The sequence below is a fragment of the Heptranchias perlo genome, chromosome 27 (assembly GCF_035084215.1).
Source record: "Heptranchias perlo isolate sHepPer1 chromosome 27, sHepPer1.hap1, whole genome shotgun sequence".
NCBI classification, from domain to species: domain Eukaryota; kingdom Metazoa; phylum Chordata; class Chondrichthyes; order Hexanchiformes; family Hexanchidae; genus Heptranchias; species Heptranchias perlo.
In genome coordinates this window covers 40,915,133-40,940,263 of record NC_090351.1, presented here as the reverse complement: position 1 = coordinate 40,940,263, position 25,131 = coordinate 40,915,133, and the positions used below count along the sequence as shown (strand labels likewise).

General features: G+C 47.2%; 1 protein-coding gene across 1 annotated transcript in view; it reads left to right on the top strand.

Annotated features, from left to right (window-relative positions):
• Positions 1 to 25,131, top strand: part of mdfi (MyoD family inhibitor) — an 83,590-nt gene that overhangs the window by 23,919 nt on the left and 34,540 nt on the right. The window lies entirely within an intron of this gene.

Genomic DNA, 25,131 nt, shown 5'->3' with positions numbered 1-25,131 from the left:
TGCCTCTTGGCCGAGAGTTGTACGTGGAACTCCAAGGGTGAATTGGCAGAGAAGAAACTAAAAGAAGGTGTTTTACTCCCAAAAGAATCCTTGGGCCCCAGGCGGCTGCTCAGAGTCACTGCTACAGTCTGGCTCCTATTGCTGAAGACAAATGCCACAACTTTCACAACTATTTTAACTGAAACCTGCAGGGACAGAGTGAAGTCTTGCCAGTTAAACATATCTTATAAAAACACAATAACTGGTGGGACAGATGGGAAGAATGAAACTTCTGAGAGACTTGTTGCAACTTACAAGCAGAGTTGGCAATGTCGAATATTAAGCTTCACATCAGCAAAATGGATCCTTACCCTGGATTGTGATTATTCACCGCTGTGGTGTTAAAGGGGCAGCATACATATCAAATCATGACAGAAAAACAACAGAACTGATTCCAGCAGGATGACAGGCATCGAAAACAGCATTAATCATTTTTAAGAACAGGAAAAGGCCATCAGACCCAACACTTATGTCCAGTTCAATCCCACCTACCCACCTTCTCACCATATCCCTCAACCCCACCTGTCCACCTTCTCACCAAATCCCTCAACCTCACCTACTCACCTTCTCACCGTATCCCTCAATCCCACCCACCCACCTTCTCACCATGTCCCTTAACCCCACCCACCCACCTTCTCACCATATCCCTCAACCCCACCTACCCACCTTCTCACCATATCCCTCAATCCCACCTACTCATCTTCTCACCATATCCCTCAACCCCACCAACCCACCTTCTCAGCATATCCCTCAATCCCACCTACCCACCTTCTAACCATATCCCTCAATCCCACCTACCCACCTTCTCACCATATCCCTCAATCCCACCTACCCACCTTCTCCCCATATCCCTCAACCCCACCTTCTCAGCATATCCCTCAATCCCACCTACCCACCTTCTCACCATATCCCTCAATCCCACCTACCCACCTTCTCACCATATCCCTCAATCCCACCTACCCACCTTCTCAGCATATCCCTCAATCCCACCTACCCACCTTCTCACCATATCCCTCAATCCCACCTACCCACCTTCTCAGCATATCCCTCAATCCCACCTACCCACCTTCTCACCATATCCCTCAATCCCACCTACCCACCTTCTCACCATATCCCTCAATCCCACCTACCCACCTTCTCACCATATCCCTCAATCCCACCCACCCACCTTCTCACCATATCCCTCAATCCCCCTACTCACCTTCTCACCATGTCCCTTAACCCCACCTACCCACCTTCTCACCATATCCCTCAATCCCACCTACTCACCTTCTCACCATATCCCTCAACCCCACCTACTCACCTTCTCACCATATCCCTCAACCGCACCTACCCACCTTCTCACCATATCCCTCAATCCCACCCACCCACCTTCTCACCATATCCCTCAATCCCACCTACCCACCTTCTCACCATATCCCTCAACCCCACCTACCCACCTTCTCACCATATCCCTCAACCCCACCTACCCACCTTCTCACCATATCCCTCAATCCCACCTACCCACCTTCTTACCATATCCCTCAACCCCACCTACCCACCTTCTCACCATATCCCTCAACCCCACCCACCTCCCCATATCCCTCAATCCCACCCACCCACCTTCTCACCGTATCCCTCAACCCCACCTACCCACCTTCTCACCATATCCCTCAATCCCACCTACCCACCTTCTCACCATATCTCTCAACCCCACCTACCCACCTTCTCCCCATATCCCTCAACCCCACCTACCCACCTTCTCCCCATATGCCTCAACCCCACCTACCCACCTTCTCCCCATATCCCTCAACCCCACCTACCCACCTTCTCCCCATATCCCTCAATCCCACCTTCTCTCCATCAGATACAAAAAAACACAATTGTGAAAAATTATAGCAAGTGCTATTACTGCCAGATTGCTGGGTACTTTGTGTTAGACTGCACAGCAACAGTTCCCTCAGTGACTAAATAGGGGAATGCACCATCTGATGTGGTACTGAACCATACAGAGCCGGAAGGCGGCAGGTGGAGTCCTCTGTCTGTGCTGAGTTAGTTGATCTCAGCCAGTTTGGGTGCTACAACTGGGCAGCAGAAAGGATAAATCAGTCCAAGTCCCCATCACTGATCTCTACCCAGCTGGGAAGTAGGTACGTGTGAATTTTGAGTGAAGATAGGATTGGAGCAGGCAGTGATCTCCTCCCAAAGTTGAATACCATTCTGACGTTGCCTTGGTTCACACATGAAAAATGGTCACTTGGGCCAGATAGTAGAGGGTGATGAGCCCCTGTGGAGAATCCGTATCCGCCAGACAGGAGGGCAAACAGTGGAAAAGTCCGAGAGCTTCCCTTGTAGAATGATGGTCCTCCGAATGTCAGTCAGATCATTTTCTGTTCAGCTGTTCTGATGGAGTGCGCTGGGAATGGGAAGGAATCAGGAAATGGCAGCAACAATGGCTCCAGGTTCGAGATCACTGAATCGTGAAGACTAAACTCTTCTCATAGGCAAAGGAAAGTGTTTGAGATGGAAGAGCAAGACTGCAGGTTTTGAAATTGATGAGATGGATGTAGGGAGGAGCTTTGCTCAGAACCAGTGAAGGGGAATCTGGTACAGACACGATGGGCTGAATGGCCTCCTTCTGTGCTGCATCATTCTATGAATCAGTGGCACGATTATTAAGTGACAAGACTAAAAATTAAACACAAAGGGGGAGAAATTGAATAAGGGCCGTTTTTGGGCGCGGGTAGCGCGATGTGCTATTACCCCGTGCCCAATGACCCCTGCGCAGGCAGGACGCGAGTTTCGGCCGGCCCGAGTACTAATCTGCAATCAGCGTTCCAGTCCGGGCCTCGCACATGGAATCAGTGCAATTCCCACGTTCTACCAGCAGGGGGAGCTCAATCTCTTAAAGGGAGGATGTTTCTTAGAAATCTCTTAAAGGTAGCTGGTACCTGCTATTTGCTGAAAATAACAGTCTACTGTCTGCACGGAGTCTGAACGGAGATCAGACATCACACACGTAAAACACAAATGCAGGTCCCATCCCTATGTTTACACACTGATGAGTTATGTTGAACCATTGAATAAAGGTTGCACACCACTAAATCCCACATCCTACAATCTGCACACCAGGCCTCTCCAATCTGCCGATCTGAGTTGGTACCAGGTCTACGAGAGTGCGTGCACCAAGGTTCTCTGCTGATGCACTAGAGACCTTGGTGCAAAAAGTGGACAGAAGGAGGGACATCCTATATCCGCAGGGAGTGGTGGGGGCGGGGTGGGGGGGCAAGAGGCCCTCCAGACATATATCCAAAAGGCAGTGGGAGGCAGCGGGGGACGAAGTCAATGCCAGGCGCACAGCATCATGAACATGGATGCAGTGCAGGAAGAAGTTCAATGCTTTGACATGAGTGGTCAAGGTGAGTGAGGTCAACTGTCAAGTGGTGTCTCCTACCAACTGCTCCACACACTACACCCCCATCACCCACAGACCAACAAACTCTTTCCATCAGTACTCAACTCTTCCCATCAGATGCTTCCTCTCACCCTTACACATTACCACTGTTTCAAGCCGCCCACCCACAACTCACAGGCCACACACACTGGCAGCTATTCAACCATGACAGGCACATCACCCAGAGACACATCCCGCTTTCTTGCAGGAGAAGGTGGCGCATATCAGGAGGCAGCTAGTGGCAGTGGCATTTAGCCCCTCGAGCCTGTTCCGCCATTCAATGAGATCATGGTGGACCTGTGACCTAACTCCATATACCTGCCTTAGCCCCATATCCCTTAATACCCTTGGTTCACAGAAATCTATCAATCTCAGATTCACAAGTGAGCTAGCATCAACTGCATCTGCAGAAGTACGTTCCAAACTTCTCCCACCCTTTGCGTGTAGAAGCGTTTCCTAACTTCACTCCTGCCCGTCCTGGCTCTAAATGTTAGGCTATGTCCCCGCATCCTAGTATTCAAGTATAGGAGACCTCCAAACACAGGTACAAATGTCTCGACAGCCAGAAGCAATAATCCAGCCACTAACCTGTACATCTTGCATGGCCCCTTTAAATAGCGCTGGTGGGGGGGTCCTCCAGACACTCTACGACACGTTCAGATGGTCGGGGTTAAGACCGTGCGTTGAGTTGAGCGTTAAGTCCCAAAATGGTGTTTATCACTTTAAATCATCGTTGCACACTGAGGCCATTTTCTCCCTACTTTATATGATTCCAGCGTTCGTTATCTGTGCCTGTGTTAACTCCTTATACCAAGATGGCATCCGGCACACGTCAGGCTGGAAACGTGCGTGCGCAGCCAAGACGTTACCTTGGATGTCAGAGAGGCCGTGTAGCACTGAAACAACGGGCGCTGCACGGCCCAATTTAACGCCCAGAGTATAATTTCTTCATACTCTAGAGTTAATTGTAAACAATTTTACAACACCAAGTTATAGTCCAACGATTTATTTGAAATTCACAAGCTTTCGGAGGCTTCCTCCTTCCTCAGGTGAATGTTGTGGAAATGAAATCCTCGAACCCTTCGCATTTATAAATCACAGAACAATACCTGGTGATTACAGATAGTCTTTCCAACTGCCCGTTGCCACGGCAATCACAGTGAGCAGACAGAGAGGTGTTACCTAAAAGGCCACCGAATATACAAACCACCAAAAAAAAAACAGAGAGGCAGAAACATAGAAAAGACAGCAAATGACCTGTTATATTAAAAACAGATAACATTTGTTTGCTGGTGGGGTAACGTGTAGCGTGACATGAACCCAAGATCCCGGTTGAGGCCGTCCTCATGGGTGCGGAACTTGGCTATCAATTTCTGCTCGACGATTTTGCGTTGTCGTGTGTCTCAAAGGCCGCCTTGGAGTATGCTTACCCGAAGGTCGGTGACTGAATGTCCTTGACTGCTGAAGTGTTCCCCGACTGGGAGGGAACCCTCCTGTTTGGCGATTGTTGCGCGGTGTCCGTTCATCCGTTGTCGCAGCGTCTGCATGGTCTCGCCAATGTACCATGCTCTGGGGCATCCTTTCCTGCAACGTATGAGGTAGAGTTGTTCATTTTTGGAATAGTTTCCAGTCCAGCGCAGTGAGTGAATTAACTTTCAAATTCTCGTGCTCACCTTCACACCCCTGCAGAACGTCACCTCCCTGTGCCCCCTGTGATTTGCTCCAATTAATCGTCACTTCCAGCAGACAATCCAGGAAGTGATGGCAATCAGTGGGGAGCTGGCCGGAATGACTTCCCAGCTGACTTCCCATCTCAGGTTTGGCAGAAACCCAGCAGAAAATTGGGTTCCTGTATCATAGAATCATAGAAAGGTTACAGCACGGAAGGAGGCCATTCGGCCCATCGAGTCTGTGCCGGCTCTATGCAAGAAAAATCCAGCTAGTCCCACTCCCTGGCCGGTCCCTTTTTTTCCTTTCAAGTACTTATCCAGTTCTCTTTTGAAGGCCATGATTGAATCTGCCTCCACCACCCCCTCAGGCAGTGCATTCCAGATCCTAAACACTCGCCGCATGAAAAAGTTTTTCCTCATGTCACCTTTGGTTCTTTTGCCAATCGCATTAAATCTATGTCCTCCTGGCTATATGCTTTAAAAAACATTTTGTACAGCCCAGTCTAAAAGGTCACACTGTCCAGTTGAGCCATGGAGTGCTGACAACCTCACCTCCATAGCATTGTTTGTTAAACAGTGGTACAGATGGTGATATTTAGAAAATCCTCGTGTATAGTTTGGGTCTCGTTAACATTGCTTTGAATTACATTCATTCTTTCATACCAATCTGTGCGAAAACAGCCGGTTGCCAAATGTGCTTCCTTTAATGTGGCTGCATTTGGCAAGGAACCTGCAATGTTCTGGATTCCTTGACTATTATTATACATCCCAGCAGGTGGCAAGCAGTACCCAACCATTCCGCATTCTCACACAGTGTGTGCCACAGAGCCAGTGTCACGACACAGCTCTGGGAAAACTGCGCGTTGCAATGCAACAAAGTGAGTTTAAAAACAGATTGGGTTTTGAAGCACAGCAAGTAAGATAACCATCCCTGATTGGTTGTCACCATTGACAACCTGAAGGGCTATATGCAAATGATTGCTCGCAAGGTAAAACTGACATTGAGAAAGTTTAAGGATTGATGTGGGAGTAGACTGTTGTAGCTAAAAGCCCAGAATAAATGCTTGTGGGACCAAAGGAATGAACCAACTGAGATACATTCTGGTAAACCCCTGTAGGTTGTGCTTGTGGCATAAAAATGTCACGTCTGATATAAATCTGTTCTTGCGGGTTGCTGCATGAGGTTCAGGCTGAGAAACTGCTCTCACCTGCGAAAGGACCATCTTTTTATTCATTCTCAGGAAGTGCCTATCCTAGTCGCCCAAACTGAGTGGCTTGCTAGGCCACATTAGTGGGTAGTTAAGATGTTGGTGTGAGACTGGAGTGACATATAGGCCCAGGCTGGGTAAGGACAACAGGTTCCCTTCTCGGAAGGATATTAGGGAACCAGTTTTTTTTTTACAGGCCTCTGGATTACTAGTCCAGTAACATAACCACTACTCCACCATATTCCTGTACATTAACCTACTCTCCGGGGGAGCTGGATGGTGCTGTGGGTTACCACAATCTACTTTCACCTCCAGAAACTGTGTTTGAATCCAACACAGAGTGATGGGATGAACGACTCATCTCTCAACTTACTGTAAAGGTCTCACATGAGAAGGATGGGGAACAATTGTTAGAGATAACTGTAGAAAAAGAATTGTTTCGAAAAGATTAACAGAACTCAAGTAACTGTATAAACCCTGAGATATTGAAGTAATCAGGGGGAAAACTCTCCAGTGGGGAAAACTCTCCATACCAGCACAAAGGAAGATGGTAGTGGTTGTTGGCGGCCAATCATCTCAGCCCCAGGACATCACTGCAGGAGTTCCTCAGGGCAGTGTCCTCAGCCCAACCATCTTCAGCTGCTTCATCAATGACCTTCCTCCATCATAAGGTCAGAAGTGGGGCTGTTCGCTGATGATTGCACAGTGTTCAGTTCCATTCGCAACCCCTCAGATAATGAAGCTGCCCGTGCCTGCATGCAGCAAGACCTGGACAACATCCAGGCTTGGTCCGATAAGTGGCAAGTAACATTTGCGCCAGACAAGTACCAGGCAATGACCATCTCCAACAAGAGAGAGCCTAACCACCTCCCCTTGACATTCAACAGCATTACCATCGCTGAATCCCCACCATCAACACCCCGGGGGTCACCATTGACCAGAAACTTAACTGGACCAGCCACATAAATACTGTGGCTACAAGAGCAGGTCAGAGGCTGGGTATTCTGTGACGAGTGACTCACCTCCTGACTCCCCAAAGCCTTCCCATCATCTACAAGGCACAAGGCAGGAGTGTGATGGAATACTCTCCACTTGCCTAGATGAGTGCAGCTCCAACAACACTCAAGAAGCTAGACACCATCCAGGACAAAGCAACCCGCTTGGTTGGAACCCCATCCACCACCTTAAACATTCACTCCCTTCACCACCATCGCACCCTGGCTGCAGTGTGTACCATCCACAGGATGCACTGCAGCAACTCACCAAGGCTTCTTCGACAGCACCTCCCAAACCTGCGACCTCTACCACTTAGAAGGACAAGGGCAGCAGGCATTTGGGAACAACACCACCTGCACGTTCCCCTCCAAGTCACACACCATCCTGACTTGGAAATATATCGCCGTTCCTTCATCGTCGCTGGGTCAAAATCCTGGAACTCCCTTCCTAACAGCACTGTGGGAGAACCTTCACCACACGGACTGCAGCGGTTCAAGAAGGCGGCTCACCACCACCTTCTCAAGGGCAATTAGGGATGGGCAATAAATGCTGGCCTTGCCAGCGACGCCCACATCCCATGAATAAATAAAAAAAGTCAAAGAAGAAATAATAGCGGGTCCTATCATAATTTGTCAGTGCTCTTTAGGTATTCAACTTGTGCCATTGGACTGGACAGTAGACAATGTAATGCTTCTTTTCAGGAAGAGAGAGAGGAGGATAATCCGGATAAGTCTAGACCAGTTAGTATAATGTCAATTGTGGGAAAACACTTAGAATCCATAATTTGAGATAAAATTAGCCAGCATTTAAAAATTCACGGGTTAATCAAAGACAGACAGCATGGAGTTGTTAAAGGCAAGTCATGTTTGACAAATTTAATCAAGTTTATTGAAGAAGCGACCGATTAAATAGAATTATATAGAATGTATAGCACAGAAACAGGCCATTCGGCCCAACTGGTCCATGCCGGTGTTTATGCTCCACATGAGCCTCCTCCCATCAATTGTGTGGGTAAAGACAATCCAGTAGGTGTAGTGTGTATGGATTTTCAGAAAACATTCGATAGGGTGTCTCTGAGGCTTGTTAAAAACATTCAAATGAATGTACGAGGAAATGTAGCAGAATGGATAGAAAGTTGGATGACAGACAATAAACCAAGGGTTGGGATAGATGGTTGATGCTTGGAATGGAGAGGAGTTGGAAACGGTGTCCCCTAGGGGTTAGTATTGCCTCCACTTTTGCTCTCAAGTTCATACAAGTTATTTGAACTTGGGCACAGGCAGCACGACCTCGAAAATTTGCTGACCCCACAAAAGTAGGGGGTTTGCAAATACTGAAGACTATAAAGAGTTCACAAGGGCTAGCCAGTGGAATGGACAGACGGGTGTCAGATGAAATTTAATGTAGAGAGGTAATACATCTTGGATGGAAAAACAAGGAGAGGGAGCATCCATTCAATGGAAAGGTGCTGAGAAGTGTGGATACTTAAAGAGAACTACAGGTTCAAATTTGCAATTCCCTGGAAATGCAAATACAGGTAAATAAAGCCATAAAAAAGGCCAATAGGATTGGGGTTTTATAAATAGAGGCATAGAGTACAGGAGTAAAGAGGTAATAACAAATTTGTACAAGGTATTGGTTAGACCACCTTTAGAAACTGTGTGCAGTTTTGGGTTCCCCATTATAGAATGGACATTAAAGCCACGGAGAGCATACGGTGTAGATTCACCAGGACGGTGCCAAGAATGGGAAACTATAGTTAGGAGGAGAGATTTGAGATACTGGGACTGTTTCCATTGGGGCAGAGATTGCTAACAGGAGATTTAATAAAGGATTTCCAAATTATGAAATGTTTGGACAAGATGAATAGGAAAAGACTGTGTTTCTTCTGGCTGGAGAGTCAGTTTATATGGGGTCATCAATTTAAAGGGATGAGGAAAGTGGTTAGGAGAAATTTCTTTATACAGAGGGTTGGAGCACAGAAATGCATCGCCATAGGGAGTGGTTCAGGTAGAAACCATTGCATCTTTTAAAGAAAAAATGGGTAATTGTTTTGAAGCAGAGGAAGATTTAGGGCTATTATGAGAGAGCGGGGCAGTGGGATTAGTGTGGGATTGATACAGGGCTATGGGGAGAGAGTGGGGCAGTGGGATTAGATTGGGATTGATACAGGGCTATGGGGAGAGAGTGGGGCAGTGGGATTAGATTGGGATTGATACAGGGCTATGGGGAGAGAGCGGGGCAGTGGGATTAGTGTGGGATTGATACAGGGCTATGGGGAGAGAGTGGGGCAGTGGGATTAGATTGGGATTGATACAGGGCTATGGGGAGAGAGTGGGGCAGTGGGATTAGTTTGGGATTGATACAGGGCTATGGGGAGAGAGCGGGGCAGTGGGATTAGATTGGGATTGATACAGGGTTATGGGGAGAGAGCGGGGCAGTGGGATTAGTTTGGGATTGATACAGGGCTATGGGGAGAGAGCGGGGCAGTGGGATTAGATTGGGATTGATACAGGGTTATGGGGAGAGAGCGGGGCAGTGGGATTAGTTTGGGATTGATACAGGGCTATGGGGAGAGAGCGGGGCAGTGGGATTAGATTGGGATTGATACAGGGCTATGGGGAGAGAGTGGGGCAGTGGGATTAGATTGGGATTGATACAGGGCTATGGGGAGAGAGCGGGGCAGTGGGATTAGTTTGGGCTAGCACAGACACCTCCGAATGGCCTCCGACTGTGCTTGAAACCTCTATAGTTTTATGAAATGAATTTGGGCAGTAATTGACCCAGCTCAGGATGAGAACGAGTCGGCAGCACAAAATTGCCGATAATGAGACACATTGCCCACTGGGTTTGACTATTTCACTCATCGAGACCACAGGATTGCTGGTATGAAATGGAAATGTCACAGTGCTGGAATTGGGGTTACGACCTACTGAGTCAGATTGGAGGGAGCATTAGTCTGCATCGAACGTACGTTATACTTGTATGGTGGAGATGGGTTATCTTCTCAACCCAAGCTATATTTGACTTGGGAATGGTTAATAACAAAGCAAGAGGGTAAATTTAGCAAACCTGTTGCTAATAGCAGGGATCGCAGATCAGTGATGATGCTATAACAGCACCGCACTCATTGTGTGACCCATGCTCCCTTCGACTCCAGCTGCACAGTACATTTAAACGCAAATGCCAAAAATTTTCCTCACTTTTGATCAACACAATCCCCTCCAAATAAAAATCTAAGTTACACTGCAAAGCCTGTTGCCCCTGGCAGTTTTGAAATGTTATTTCACTGTAAAGGGAGAGGAATCCTGTCTCAATGTATCAGCTCACAAGTAAACGATGGCTGCTCGGCCCATGGACCAGGACAGCCATGCTCCATCAAACCATATCCCAGCTTGAGACAGCGCCTTCATGACTGGAAGGGGATAAAACTGGAGAAAGGAAAAGGAACATGAGAAATACAAACCTATCTTAGTCTTTTGGACGCAATGCAAAAATATGGCCACAGCCGACAGTTTGAGCTGTACTGAGACGAAGTTGATTGAAGGTCGCAGCACAGTAACAATGAAGAGATTCATGTTTCGTGCTTCTCAAACAACAGGAAATCTCTCGATTGCAGTATCTACACTCGGCAATTCCAGCTGTGTCCCCGAAGGAATTTGCTTAGACAAGTCTGGTTTTGTGAAAAGCAGTTGTCTCCAATCCATTTGCTCAGGGAGTTGTTGGGAAGCTGTTGCCATAATGAGTTTTTGGTAATTTGTTTATTTTTGATGTGTATCTGAGAGAGGATACCAGTTCCTTTCCAATGAAAAGATCCTCTCAACACTTCAGTTGGCAAATGAAAATGAGGAGAGGCAATATAAACTAAATGGTGCAATTTTAAAGGGGGTGCAGGAACAGAGAGTCCTGGGAGTGCACATACACAAATCTTTGAAGGTGGCAGGACAAGTTGAGAAGGCTGTTAAAAAGGCAGATGGGATCCTGGGCTTTATAAACAAAGGCATAGAGTACAAGAGTAAGGAAGTTATGGTAAACCTTTTATAAATCATTGGTTAGGCCTCAGCTGGAGTATTGTGTCCAATTCTGGGCACCACACTTTAGGAAGGATGTCAATGCCTGAGAGAGGGTGCAGAAAATATTTACTAGAATGGTACCAGGGATGAGGAACTTGAGTTATGTGGAGAGACTGGAGAAGCCGGGGTTGTTCTCCTTAGAAGGTTAAGGGGAGATTTAATAGAGGTGTTCAAAATCATGAAGGGTTTTGATAGAGTAAATAAGGAGAAACTGTTTCCAGTGGCAGAAGGGTCGGTAACCAGAGGACACAGATTTAAGGTAATTCACAAAAGAAGCAGAGGGGAGAGGAGGAGAAATTTTTTTACGCAGCGAGTTGTTCTGATCTGGAATGCGCTGCCTGAAAGGACGGTGGAAGCAGATTCAATAATAACTTTCAAAAGGTAATTGGATAAATACTTGAAAGGGAAAAATTTGCTGGGCTATAGGGAAAGTGCAGGGGGAGTGGGACTAATTGGAAAGCTCTATCAAAGAGCCGGCACAGGCATGATGGGCCAAATGGCCTCCTCCTGTGCTGTAAGATTCTATGATTCTAACCACTGCCCAATGGAATTGAGCCACAGAGAAAAGACAAGAATTGGGTCTGATGCCCAGACTGTACTCAGTAACAAATCTCGGCCAGGACAGAATTAGGGTGTTGACTTTAATGTTCTATCGAGGGGACAGTGCAAATTAAGAAAGGTCACTTGGTTGGGTTACCTGGAAGGGTTGCAAAGCCCATGGGACTGAACCTCGGCATGGGGCTGAAAGAAAGGAGAGGAGACATTTGTAAAAGAAAATACTGAAAATGCTGAGAAGCTTATCAATGGCTCAATTGGTTAAGATTGTGAATAGCATGGCTGTTACAAATTGGATAGCCAGGTGGTGAAGGACAGAATACTAGAGCCTGGTCTTCAGTTGCTTCCAAGCCTTTATTCACAGAGATCCACATGACACCCACACCACACCCTAGATCAGCTCTCATATAAAGATACAAGAGAGTCCCCAATTGATACCCACCATCTGAATACAATTAACACTAATTGATATAAATCACATGGATACAATTAACAACAGCCACAAGGAATGGGAGGATCCCATGTTTTATCTCCGGTCTTAGTTGAGTTGTTTGATCCTGATAAGAGTGTTAGAATTGGCATCAATACCCCCTGCCTTATGGAGCAGAAAATTGACCAGGGTTCCTGCTTCTGATTGCCATCAAGCAAATGTCTGGTGGAAATTTTGCTTGTGTAAACATCAGGTGAGATTAGAATGGTGCTTAGCAGTGAAGACCTCCTCCCATGGTCAAATAGCTTGTTAGCACGACTTTTCTAGATTCACACATGAAGAACGGCCATTGGATAGCAGAGGATGCCTGGTGCATGCAGAACTGTACCCCAGACAGGAGTCGATGCCTTCAGTCGAGGGGGAGGAGAGGAAAGTGGAGGAAGAGGGGAGGGCGAAAGTGAAAATTGTTTCAGATATTACCCCATCATCAGAGCCTCCAGAGTCTCATCAAAGAGAAGTCAGGCAATGCCCAAAAAACAGAGTGGAGGAGAGTACAGGTGGAGGTCAAATCACCGACACACAAACATTTGAATTTATTGAAACGAACGCTATTTGTCCCAACAAGTCCATCCCTTTGTTTCATTATCATTTCAGTTGTACATGGGGTAAAGGCAGGAATCTGTAACCAATAATGGAATGTTAAAGGTTTGATTAAAAAAAACAAATGAATGTGTGTCTCTGCTGTGTAATCTGGAACTTTAAAGGTTAAATTATGAGGTCAGGTTGCATAAACCAGGCTTGTATTCCGTTGAGTTTAGAAGATTGAGGAGTGATCTAATCGAGGTACTTAAAATGCTAAAAAGATTCGATTGAGTAGATAGAGAGAAGTTATTTTCTCTGGTGGGAGAATCCAGAACAATGGGGACATGATCTTAAAATTAGAGCCAGGCCGTTCAGGAGTGAAATCAGGAAGCACTTTCTCACACAAAGGGGAGTGGAAATCTGGAACTCTCTCCCCCGAAAGGCTGTGGATGCTGGGGATCCAATGGAGCTTTCAAGACTGAGATCGATAGATTTTTGTTGGGTATCGAGGGATAGGGAGCAAAGGTCGGTAAATGGAATTGAGGTACAGATCAGCCATGATCTAATTAAATGGCAGAGCAGGCTCAAGGGGCAGAATGACCTACTCCTGTTCCTATATTTGTATATTTATTTTCTTATTCCTGAAATCCATCTCTTGTAAGTAATTTTCCTTCCCTTTCAGAACACTTCATACCATTGAGTCCACACATGTCAGCTTGGCTCAGTGGTACCACTCTTAGCTCCAGATCAGAAGGCCATGCGTTAAAGCCCAACACCAGGCCTAGAGCATAATCTAGGCTGACATTGTGGTACTGAGAGAGTGCTGCATTGTCAGAGGTTCCAGTCTTTGAAGGTGATGTTGAGATGAAGTCCTGTTTGGGTGGATTGTAACGATCCCAAGGTGTTACTAATGACGAGCAGGGAGTTTTCCAGGTGTCCTGGCCAATCCTCCTCACCCATCTAAAAGCAGAGGAACGAGCCAATCATTTTGATTGATGATTGTGGGATGTTGCTGTTGCATTTGCCGATACGACAACAGTAAGTGAACGCCACAGTAGTTTATCGTTTGATGCACTTTGAGATGTTTTGGCACGAAGGTGCGAAATAAATGCAAATAAAATTTCCTATTATACTCGTCAAATGATCATTTGGACAAGTGAGATGAATCGAGGAACCATGAATTCATCTCTGGGAAGTGGGTTGGTAATAGTTAAAGTTGATTGTCTCTTGGAGGCCCCTCCCTCCCTTCCCTCCCCCTCCCTCCCTCCCTCCCTCCTTACCTCTCTCTCCATCTCTCCCCTCCCCCTTCCTCCGTCCTTCCCTCCTCCACCATTCGATCAGGCAATCCAGCTGTAGTTGCGACCTCGACCCAGCGCCACACATCACACCCAGGCATCACCGACCCCCATCGTCACTGCACCCCGGCTACACCACACATATTGTCACCGACCCCCATCCTCACCGACCCCCATCCTCACCGACCCCCATCCTCACCGAACCCCATCCTCACCGACCCCCATCCTCACCGAACCCCGGCATTGCCAAATCCCGTCATCACCACACCCCGGAATCACCGAACCGCATCACCACGGCACCCTGGCATCATCACCCAACCCGATCATCATCACCCAGCCCCATCATCATCACCCAACCCCATCATCATCACCCAGCCGATCATCATCACCCAACCCCATCATCATCACCCAGCCCCATCATCATCACCCAGCCCGATCATCATCACCCAACCCCATCATCATCACCCAACCCCATCATCATCACCCAACCCGATCATCATCACCCAGCCTGATCATCATCACCCAGCTCCATCATCATCACCCAGCTCCATCATCATCACCCAGCCGATCATCATCACCCAGCCCCATCATCATCACCCAGCCCCATCATCATTACCCAGCCCCATCATCATCACCCAACCCCATCATCATCACCCAGCCCGATCATCATCACCCAACCCCATCATCATCACCCAACCCGATCATCATCACCCAGCCCCATCATCATCACCCAACCCCATCATCATCACCCAGCCGATCATCATCACCCAGCCGATCATCATCACCCAGCTCCATCATCATCACCCAACCCCATCATCATCATCACCCAACCCCATCATCATCACCCAACCCGATCATCATCACCCAGCCGATCATCATCACCCAGCTCCATCATCATCACCCAGCCCCATCATCATCACCCAGCCCCATCATCATCATCACCCAGCCCGATCATCATCACCCAGCTCCATCATCATCACCCAGCCCCATCATCATCACCCAGCCCCATCATCATCACCCAGCTCCATCATCATCACCCAGCCCCATCATCATCACCCAGCCCCATCATCATCATCACCCAGCCCGATCATCATCACCCAGCCCCATCATCATCACCCAACCCCATCATCATCATCACCCAGCCCCATCATCATCACCCAGCCCCATCATCATCACCCAACCCCATCATCATCACCCAGCCCTATCATCATCACCCAACCCCATCATCATCATCACCCAACCCCATCATCATCACCCAACCCCATCATCATCATCACCCAGCCCCATCATCATCACCCAGCCCCATCATCATCACCCAACCCGATCATCATCACCCAGCCCCATCATCATCACCCAGCCCCATCATCATCACCCAGCCCGATCATCATCCAATCCCGGCACCATCGAATTCCAGCACCATCGAACTGCCTCTGGCAACTACCTAAAGACAGATAATTGATTCCATCCTGGAAGAACTTCAAACTTTATAAATGTTTAGACAGGTTAATTGGGCTCAAATCAGAGTTGGACGAGATTCTAGTAAAATGGGCCAGCAACATGTCAGCGATTGAATCTCTGCTATCTCAACAAGGCATCTTAATAAAGTAAAGCAGACGTATCCTGCAGCAATTGTTTTATGGCAAGGAGTAAGTTGTATGAGATCAAGGAGACTTGTGAGATTCAGTCTTACAAACTCTCATCACTTTTACTTGGACGGGATAATGTCTCCGTAGAATAAAATATTGCATTAGCCATGTACCAGAAACCTGTTGTGGAAATGGAACAATGTACAGGTCTCTTTGTTCCTGCACCCCCTTTAAAATTGCCCTCGGATGGGTAATGTAGGCTGTTAGATTGGGTAGTTTTGCTTTTGTACAATAAACATTTCACAGTCTTTTTCTAGGAGATGAATTTCTTTGGATGGTGTCCATGATGAAGCCAATTGTATATAGCCTGTGGGAGTAGTAGGCTTGATGGGCTGAAGGTCCTTTCCTTGCTCCTTGCTCCCTCATGTTCTGATGAATCTGCTGTTCCTCCCTATCTTTGCTTACTGAGGCATCCTTGATATTTATCGGAGGGAAAGGACACGAATAATTGTGGACACCCTTCCCAAACTTTAGCACCTCAGTGGGGATAGAAACTTGGCAGTATCACTGAGTGATGTGGAGCACTGACCTTTCACCTCCGCTACTTGGGTCTGAAAATCAGCTCAGACAGATGTTGTGAGAGGCTCCTCTTGCTGCTCGCTTTAAGGGCCCTGTTTGAAATGAGTTCAGGCAGCCTCAATCCAGCTCCTAATAGATCTACACTACAAAACTTCCCCTAATTTAACACAAATCGGGAAAGTCTCATTCAGGGCCAATGGATGACCAGTTAAACACTGTAAAGAATCTTACAACACCAGGTTATAGTCCAACAATTTTATTTGAAAATCACAAGCTTTCGGAGATTATCTCCTTCGTCAGGTGAGTGAGTGTGGGATTCCTTGAACGTTTCGCATTTATAGTCAGAGAACAATACCTGGTGATTACAGATAATCTTTCCAACTGCCCGTTGTCAAGGCAATCAAAATGTTCAGACAGAGAGATGTTACCTACAGGACCACCGAATATACAAACGGCCAGAACAAAAGACAGAGGGAGAAACATCCGAAAGGAAGAGAAAGACAGAGAATGATCCGTTGTATTAAAAACAGATAACTTTTATTCGCTGGTGGGGTAACGTGTAGCGTGACATGAACCCAAGATCCCGGTTGAGGCCGTCCTCATGGGTGCGGAACTTGGCTATCAATTTCTGCTCGACGATTTTGCGTTGTCGTGTGTCTCGAAGGCCGCCTTGGAGAACGCTTACCCGATGATCGGTGGCTGAATGTCCTTGACTGCTGAAGTGTTCCCCAACTGGGAGGGAGCCCTCCTGTCTGGCAATTGTTGCGCGGTGTCCGTTCATCCGTTGTCGCAGTGTCTGCATGGTCTCGCCAATGTACCATGCTCCAGGAAAGTGAGGTTCGAACATTCAGGTTGAGAGGTCAGAGTGCTACCAACAGAATGTAGGAACAGACAGCAGGTAAACCGGCATCTGAAGGAGAAAATACATGTTAACGCTCCAGGTTAGGTATGAAACCTTAACCCATCGTTCTCTTTCAAATTCCAATCGATTGGCATTTCCATTTTTATTGCTAAACTCAGTGGAGTTTGGTTTAGGTAAGGAGTAGTGGAGAGGATGCTGACTCAGGCTGGCAAAGTTCAAGGGAGTTTGCTCGAGACATACGATAGGCTGTGCTTCTGGACTGAGAAAGGGGCTGCTTTCAGTCCCCGCGCACATGGATTGGAAAGGGAGAGTTGGTAAAAGAAGTGCGAATGTGTTGTTTGTTTGATTTGTATTTAGTTGCTTGTGAATATAATGCCAAGAAATTGCTAACACATTTTCCACAGACCTAAAATACCAAAAATGTTCCCTTTGCTTATTTATAAGTAGCAGATTGTGCTACAGATAAAGGAGTTTGCCAGCAATAAGCAGATAACCCTCGGTGTGACAGCAAATATTTTCCAAACATTTGAGTATTGGAATTTTTAAGAGACTGGAAAAGCTGGGGTCAATCTCCTTAGAACAGAGAAGGTTAAAGGGAGATTTGATAGAGGTGTTCAAAATCATGAATGGTTTTGACAGAGTAAATAAGGAGAAACTGTTTCCAGTGGCAGGAGGGTCAGTAACCAGAGGACACAGATTTAAGGTAATTGGCAAAAGAACCAGAGGGGAGATGAGGAGAATTTTTTTACGCAGCGAGTTGTGATGATCTGGAACGCGCTGCCTGAAAGGGCGGTGGAAGCAGGTTCAATATAACTTTCAAAAGGGAATATTTTGCAGGGCTGCAGGGAATGGGACTAATTGGATAGCTCTTTCAAAGAGCCAGCACAAGCACGATGGGCCGAATGGCCTCCTGTGCTGTATCATTCTATGATTCTATGATAAAAAAGGCCACTAACCCCAACAAGCCTGTCCCTTTTAAGAAATTAATCCCACCTGCTCAGAAATGTGTCTGATCGTCTCTTGACTCCATTTATATTGCCTGATTTAATATCCTTCCCTGGTAACTTATTCCACATCTCTATCACCCTTTGGGTGTAAAGGTTCTCGCTGACTTCCTCTCTCCCTCTGAACTTCCTCATTTTTAACTTGTATCAGCAATTTGCATTTATATAGCACCTCAAATGTAGTAAAACGTCCCAAGGTTACAGGAAAGATTGAACAGCCTGGGGTTCTTTTCCCTAGAAAAGGGAAGACTGATAGAGGTCTTTAAGATATGAAAGGGTTTGATAGGGTAGACGTAGAGAAGATGGGCTAGAAATTGGGCCGTGTAGAGCCCGTTGCTTTGGCGCTATGCGGCCTCTTGAAGTGCCAAGATGACGTCTTGGCTGCACATGCATGTTTCCAGCGTGACATGTGCCAGACGCCATCTTGGTGTAGGTATTAGCGCAAATACCGAAAGCCGGCAGCATGTAAAGTAAGGAGAAAATGGATACAATTAGTGTGCAACACTGATTTAAAGTGATAGACACCATTTTGGAACTTAACGCTCAACTCAACACATGGTCTTAACCGTGACCATCTGAACGTGTCATAGAGTGCCTGGAGGACCCCCACCAGCTCTATTTAAAGGGACCGTGCAGGATTTACGGGTTAGTTGCTGGATTATTGCTTTTGGCTGCTGATGTATTTGTAACTGTTTTTGGAGGTCTCCTGTACTTGAATACTGGGTCACGGGGACATAGCCTAACATTTAGAGCCAGGATGTGCAGGGGTGAAGTTAGGAAACGCTTCTACACGCAAAGGGTGGGAGAAGTTTGGAACGCTCTTCTGCGGACAGCAGTTGATGCTAGCTCACTTGTGAATTCTAAGTCTGAGATTGATAAATTTCTGTGAACCAAGGGTATTAAGGGATTTTTTTTTATATTCGTTCATGGGATGTGGGCGTCACTGGCAGGGCCAGCATTTATTGCCCATCCCTAATTGCCCTTGAGAAGGTGATGGTGAGCCGCCTTCTTGAACCGCTGCAGTCCGTGTGGTGAAGGTTCTCCCACAGTGCTGTTAGGAAGGGAGTTCCAGGATTTTGACCCAGCAACGATGAAGGAACGACAATATATTTCCAAGTCGGGATGGTGTGTGACTTGGAGGGGAACGTGCAGGTGGTGTTGTTCCCATGTGCCTGCTGCACTTGTCCTTCTAGGTGGTAGAGGTCGTGGGTTTGGGAGGTGCTGTCGAAGAAGCCTTGGCGAGTTGCTGCAGTGCATCCTGTGGATGGTACACACTGCAGCCACTGTGCGCCGGTGATGAAGGGAGTGAATGTTTAGGGTGGTGGATGGGATGCCAATCAAGCGGGCTGCTTTGTCCTGGATGGTGTCGAGCTTCTTGAGTGTTGTTGGAGCTGCACTCATCCAAGCAAGTGGCTCGGACTGCTTCATTATTTGAGGGGATGCGAATGGAACTGAACACTGTGCAGTCATCAGCGAACATCCCCATTTCTGACCTTATGATAGAGGGAAGGTCATTGATGAAGCAGCTGAAGATGGTTGGGCCTAGGACACTGCCCTGAGGAACTCCTGCAGCAATGCCCTGGGGCTGAGATGATTGGCCTCCAACAACCACTACCATCTTCCTTTGTGCTAGGTATGACTCCAGCCACTGTGGCTAAGGCGGGTTTATGGAGTTAGGTCACAGGTCCACCATGATCTCATTGAATAGCAGAACAGGCTTGAGGGGCTTAATGCCACTGCTACTTGCTGCCTCCTGTTATGCGCTACCTTCTCCTGCAAGCCAGTGGGATGTGTGTCTGGGTGATGTGCCTAAGATGGTTGAATACCTGCCAATGTATGTGGCCTGTGAGTTGTGGGTGGGCGGTTTGCAACAGTGGTAAGTTGAGAGGAAGAATCTGATGGGAAGAGTTGAGTACTGATGGAAAGAGTCTGTTGGTATGTGGGTGATGGGGGTGTAGTGCATGGAGCAGTTGGTAGGAGACGCCACCAGACAGTTGACCTCACTCACCTTGACTACTCGTGTCAAAGCATTGAACTTCTTCCTGCACTGCATCCATGTTCATGGTGCTGTGCGCCTGGCATTGACTTTGTCTCCCACTGCCTTTTGGCCATATGTCTGGAGGGCCTCTTGCCCTCCCCCCCTGCCCCCCCCCCCCCCACCCCGGCAGATACAGGATGTCCCTCCTGTCCAGCTCTTGCACCAAGGCCTCTCGTGCATCGGCAGAGAACCTTGGTGCACACTCTCTCACAGGCCTGGTACAAACTCAGATCGGCAGATTAGTGAGGTCTGATGTGCAGATTGGAGGATGTGGGATTTCGTAGTGCACAACCTTCAATATTTTAACATAACTCATCAGTTTGTAAACATAGGGATGGGACCTGAATCTGTGTTTTATGTGTGCGATGTCCGATCTCCATTCAGACTACATGCAGACAGCAGACTGTTATTTTTAGCAAATAACGGGCACCAGCTACCTTTAAGAGATTTTAAGAGGCATCCTCCCTTTAAGAGATTGGGGCTCCCCTGCTGGTGGAAAGTGCACATTTCCTTGAATCGTGTGTCAGGCCTGATTTGCAGGTAAGTCCTCCGGCCGGACGAATGTCTCGTCCTGCACAGGGGCCATCGGGCATGGGTTAATCAAGGATCACGACACCCACGCCCGGTTTTGGGGGTCAACCAATTTAACCCCCAATGTTTCCACTTGCAGGGAGACCAGAACTAGGGGCCATAAATATAAGATAGTCACTAATAAATCCAATAGGGAATTCAGGAGAAACTTCTTTACCCAGAGAGTGATGAGAATGTGGAACTCACTCCACAAGGAGTAGTTGAGGTGAATAGTGTAGATACATTTAAGGGGAAGCTAGATAAACACATGAGGGAGAAAGGAATAGAAGGATATGCTGATAGGGTGAGATGAAGTAGGGAGGAAGGAGGCTCATGTGGAGAATAAACACCGGCATAGACCAGTTGGGCCGAATGGCCTGTTTCTGTGCTGTACATTCTTTGTAATTTGCAATTTCCAATTCTTGCAGAATTAAAGGTACTTTTGCACTTGGGCCTCAGACTGATCCTGTTGCCAAACTCCTTTCACAAAAGAACTGTATAGCTGACAGACACAGGGGATTTTCATCCTGGCAACCAGGATTGTGTTCGAACAGACGTTCCAATGGTGAGATCCCAGTACGTGACCCACAGCGTCACCCTGTCAACACTACCGATGGTTTTGACACTGCCTGGATTGGGATTGGGATTGGGATTGGGATTGGTGCTGTCATTGATGGCCCCAGATTGAAATCCCACACATTGATCCAAGTACACAAACTCAGAAACTCTTTAATCTAAGCTTATTTTGACCAAAAAAACTTGTTTAACTTTCAAAATGCCTCTTGTGGGGGGATTAAACATTCCGCTATTGAGGGACCTCCTGATTGTCGATGGTTAATATTGGACAGAATGCCTGCGATTTTTTTATATATATTTGCAGTCGGAGGCGATCAAGGTGCCTCATCAGCAGATTGAACTCCAAAAATCATCCCTCGCGGCCTGGAAATTCCATTGTGTGATATTGGTGTACAAATGCTTAATGCTTTCGTGTGCGATCATTTTACCGCGATCAGGTCTTGCAGATGGGGTCACAGCATGCAAAGTGATTACAAGTGAACACGTTAAGTGTTTATGTGTTAATTTCACAATTCCTGCCATTTACAGGCTCGGTGTCAATTTTTGTTTGATAATCGCTCCTGTGAAGCTCCTTGGGACATTTTACTGTGTTAAAGGCGCTATATAAATGCAAGTTGTTGTTGTACCTCCGGCACTGAAGCGTGATTGGTGTCAAAGTGGGACAGGTGGTCACTGACAGTGAGTCAATCCTGCCCTCCTGGCCCTGGTCACAACTGGACCAAGCTGTTGGCCCATTTTAGAAGCCACCAGTGAACTTTGCTCCCATTAAGGAAGTCTGCAGCCAAGATGAGAAAGTTGTGAGTGTGAGTTTGTAGTGATTGCGTTCAAGGCAATCTTGCTCAATGTAGAATCCACCCCCTCCCCCTCAGTATAAACAGGCCGAGTTCATATTGCAAACCACTATCAGTGTGGAAGAGCAACGTGCAATAGCAGGTTGAAGGTGTAGGACACACATTTTCCGACTTTGCGCTCTAGGGGAGGGGAGTCTCACCCCCCAGGAGGACAGATTAGATATTCAGGGGTCTACTGCACTGTGTATTCCCACCATTTTGGTGTCGGCTGGGACTCAGTGGGCAGCACTCTCGCCTCTGAGTCAGAAGGTCGTGGGTTCAAGTCCCACTCCAGAGACTTGAGCACAAAATCCAGGCCGACACTCCCAGTGCCGGTACTGAGGGAGTGCTGCACTGTTGGAGGTGCCGTCTTTCAGATGAGGCATTAAACCGAGGCCCCATCTCTCAGGTGGATGTAAAAGATCCCATGGCCACTATTTGAAGAAGAGCAGGGGAGTTCTCCCCGGTGTCCTGGGCCAATATTTATCCCTCAACCAACATCACTAAACCAGATTATCCGGTCATTATCTCATTGCTGTTTGTGGGACTTTGCAGTGTACGAATTGGCTGCCGCGTTTTGTACGTTGCAACAGCAAAAGCTTTGGGGCATCGTGAGGTTGTGGAAGGCGCTATATAAATGCAAGTGTTTCTTTTCTTTCATTTAAATGAATGGTTGGATAATCGTGCACTGCGCACACCTGAATTTCCGGCGTGCAGTTCCCATCGACAAGGCTCCCTGTCGGACCGGGTGCTGGTAGTTGGGATTAGAATGGGCACCTGGTTGTTCTTCGAGCCGGCGTGGACACAATGGGCCGAATGGCCCCCTTCTGTGCTGTATCTTTTCTATGGTTCTATGGAAGCTCGAAATCCCTTATGGCCATCAGCCCTGTTCAAATATATTGTTGAAAACCACTCCCAACAACCTGCAGAGTTCCTCCTGTACTAACTGGGCACACTGCCCTTTAGACATTCCTTTTCCCACTGTTTCTCAGCCATGATTGCAATCTGTGATCAGTCTGTGCCCAACGTCTGATACAGGGCACAGAGTGGATCAACACACCAGGTGAAGAGGCCAGAATTGTATCCAACCCAGTGCCATATACCTGGAGTGAGCCTCCATCCCTATTGTGAGTAGCACTTGATGATTCGGGTGACTTGCGGTCTAAATGTGCAGAAGGTTCATCATAGAATCACAGAATGATACAAAACAGAAGGAGGACATTCGGCCCATCGTGTCTGTGCCGGCTCTTTGAAAGAACCATCCAATTTAGTCCCACTGCCCTGGTCTTTCCCCATAACCTTGCAAATTTTTTCCCTTCAAGTATTTATCCAATTCCCTTTTGAAAGTTATTATTGAATCTGATTCCACCGTCCTTTCAGGCAGCACGTTCCAGATCATCATAACTTAATATGTAAAACAATTTCTCCTCATCTCCCCTCTGGTTCTTTTGCCAATTACCTTAAATCTGTGTCCTCTGGTTACCGACCCTCCTACCACTGGAAACAGTTTCTCCTTATTTACTCTATCAAAACTCTTCATAATTTTGAACCCCTCTATTAAATCTCCCCTTAATCTTCTCTGCTCTAAGGAGAACAACCCCAGCTTCTCCATTCTCTCCACATAACTGAAATCCCTCATCCCTGGTACCATTCTAGTAAATCTCCTCTGCACCCTCTGAGGCCTTGACATCCTTCCGAAAGAATTGGACACAATACTCGAGCTGAGGCCTAACCAATTTAGTTCAAATGAGGGTCCTTTCCAATTAATGTGACGGGGAGGCAGGAGTAGCTACTGATAGGCTGAGCTTGCGTTCAGCACTGCTGGGGAGACCACCATTCCAATTTTTGAAAAGAATTCAGGTATTCTCATCGCCTCCCTGGCCCCTAGCCCAGTTTCCCATACCCCTTGCACATCATCCAAGGCCAAGTCCAGGTCATCTGTACGTATTGAGAACAAAAATGGACCCAGCATTGACCCATGGGAATGCTCCGATTTCAACTCTTCTCTAATCAAAGAATGTTGTACGAGACCTGTCCTGGAATGACGGTAAATTGTGCAAGTGGACTGACCTTGTGTCAATCGGAGAGGTCACCCCAGGTGTGCACAGGTGCATGTAGTGCCTATTGAGGCTCTAATGGTTTATGGAGCAAAACATGGACTGGATCGATACACATTCCCTCTCCGCTGGACCAGTGACCTTCGGTCCATTGTGGAGTTGTTGGTGAGGAGAGGCCAGGGACGCCCCTCAGGGAGGTGAGGGAACGTCAGATGGTGAGTTATCCCAGGGTTCACTTTTACTCACTTCCTGACAGGGGCAGAGGTCAGGGTGCAGACTTCCCACTCGTTCCACAGGCCACAGGCCACTTGTCATTGGGGGAGAGCAAAGAATTACAGGGTGACATTCGTCAAAAAAAACATCGTTGTTGGAGGAACTGAAGAAAGTAACAGGGTCTTTGAGGGGATGGCCCACTGCTCTCGGAATCAATTTCATTGAAAAGAGTGAGGAATCCTTTACACTCATAAACTTCTTACAGTGAGCTTCTGCTAGCAGGGTGGCTCTCAAACAGAGTGTGGGTCATTTTGACTTTGGGCAATGGTGTAAATCAGCCCATGTCGGGAATTCAAGTGCAGAGATAAGCAGAGGGCTTGCTGTCCATTAAAACTAATGGCAGAAAATCTTTAGGTGTTCCTGCTCTGGATTCCTGGTCTGCATTCTCTGCACAGAGCGAGAATGGGAAAATTTGTAAAAATTCACCTTTTTATTTACTTCTGCATCTCACAATGTGGAGTTGTCAGTTATTAAG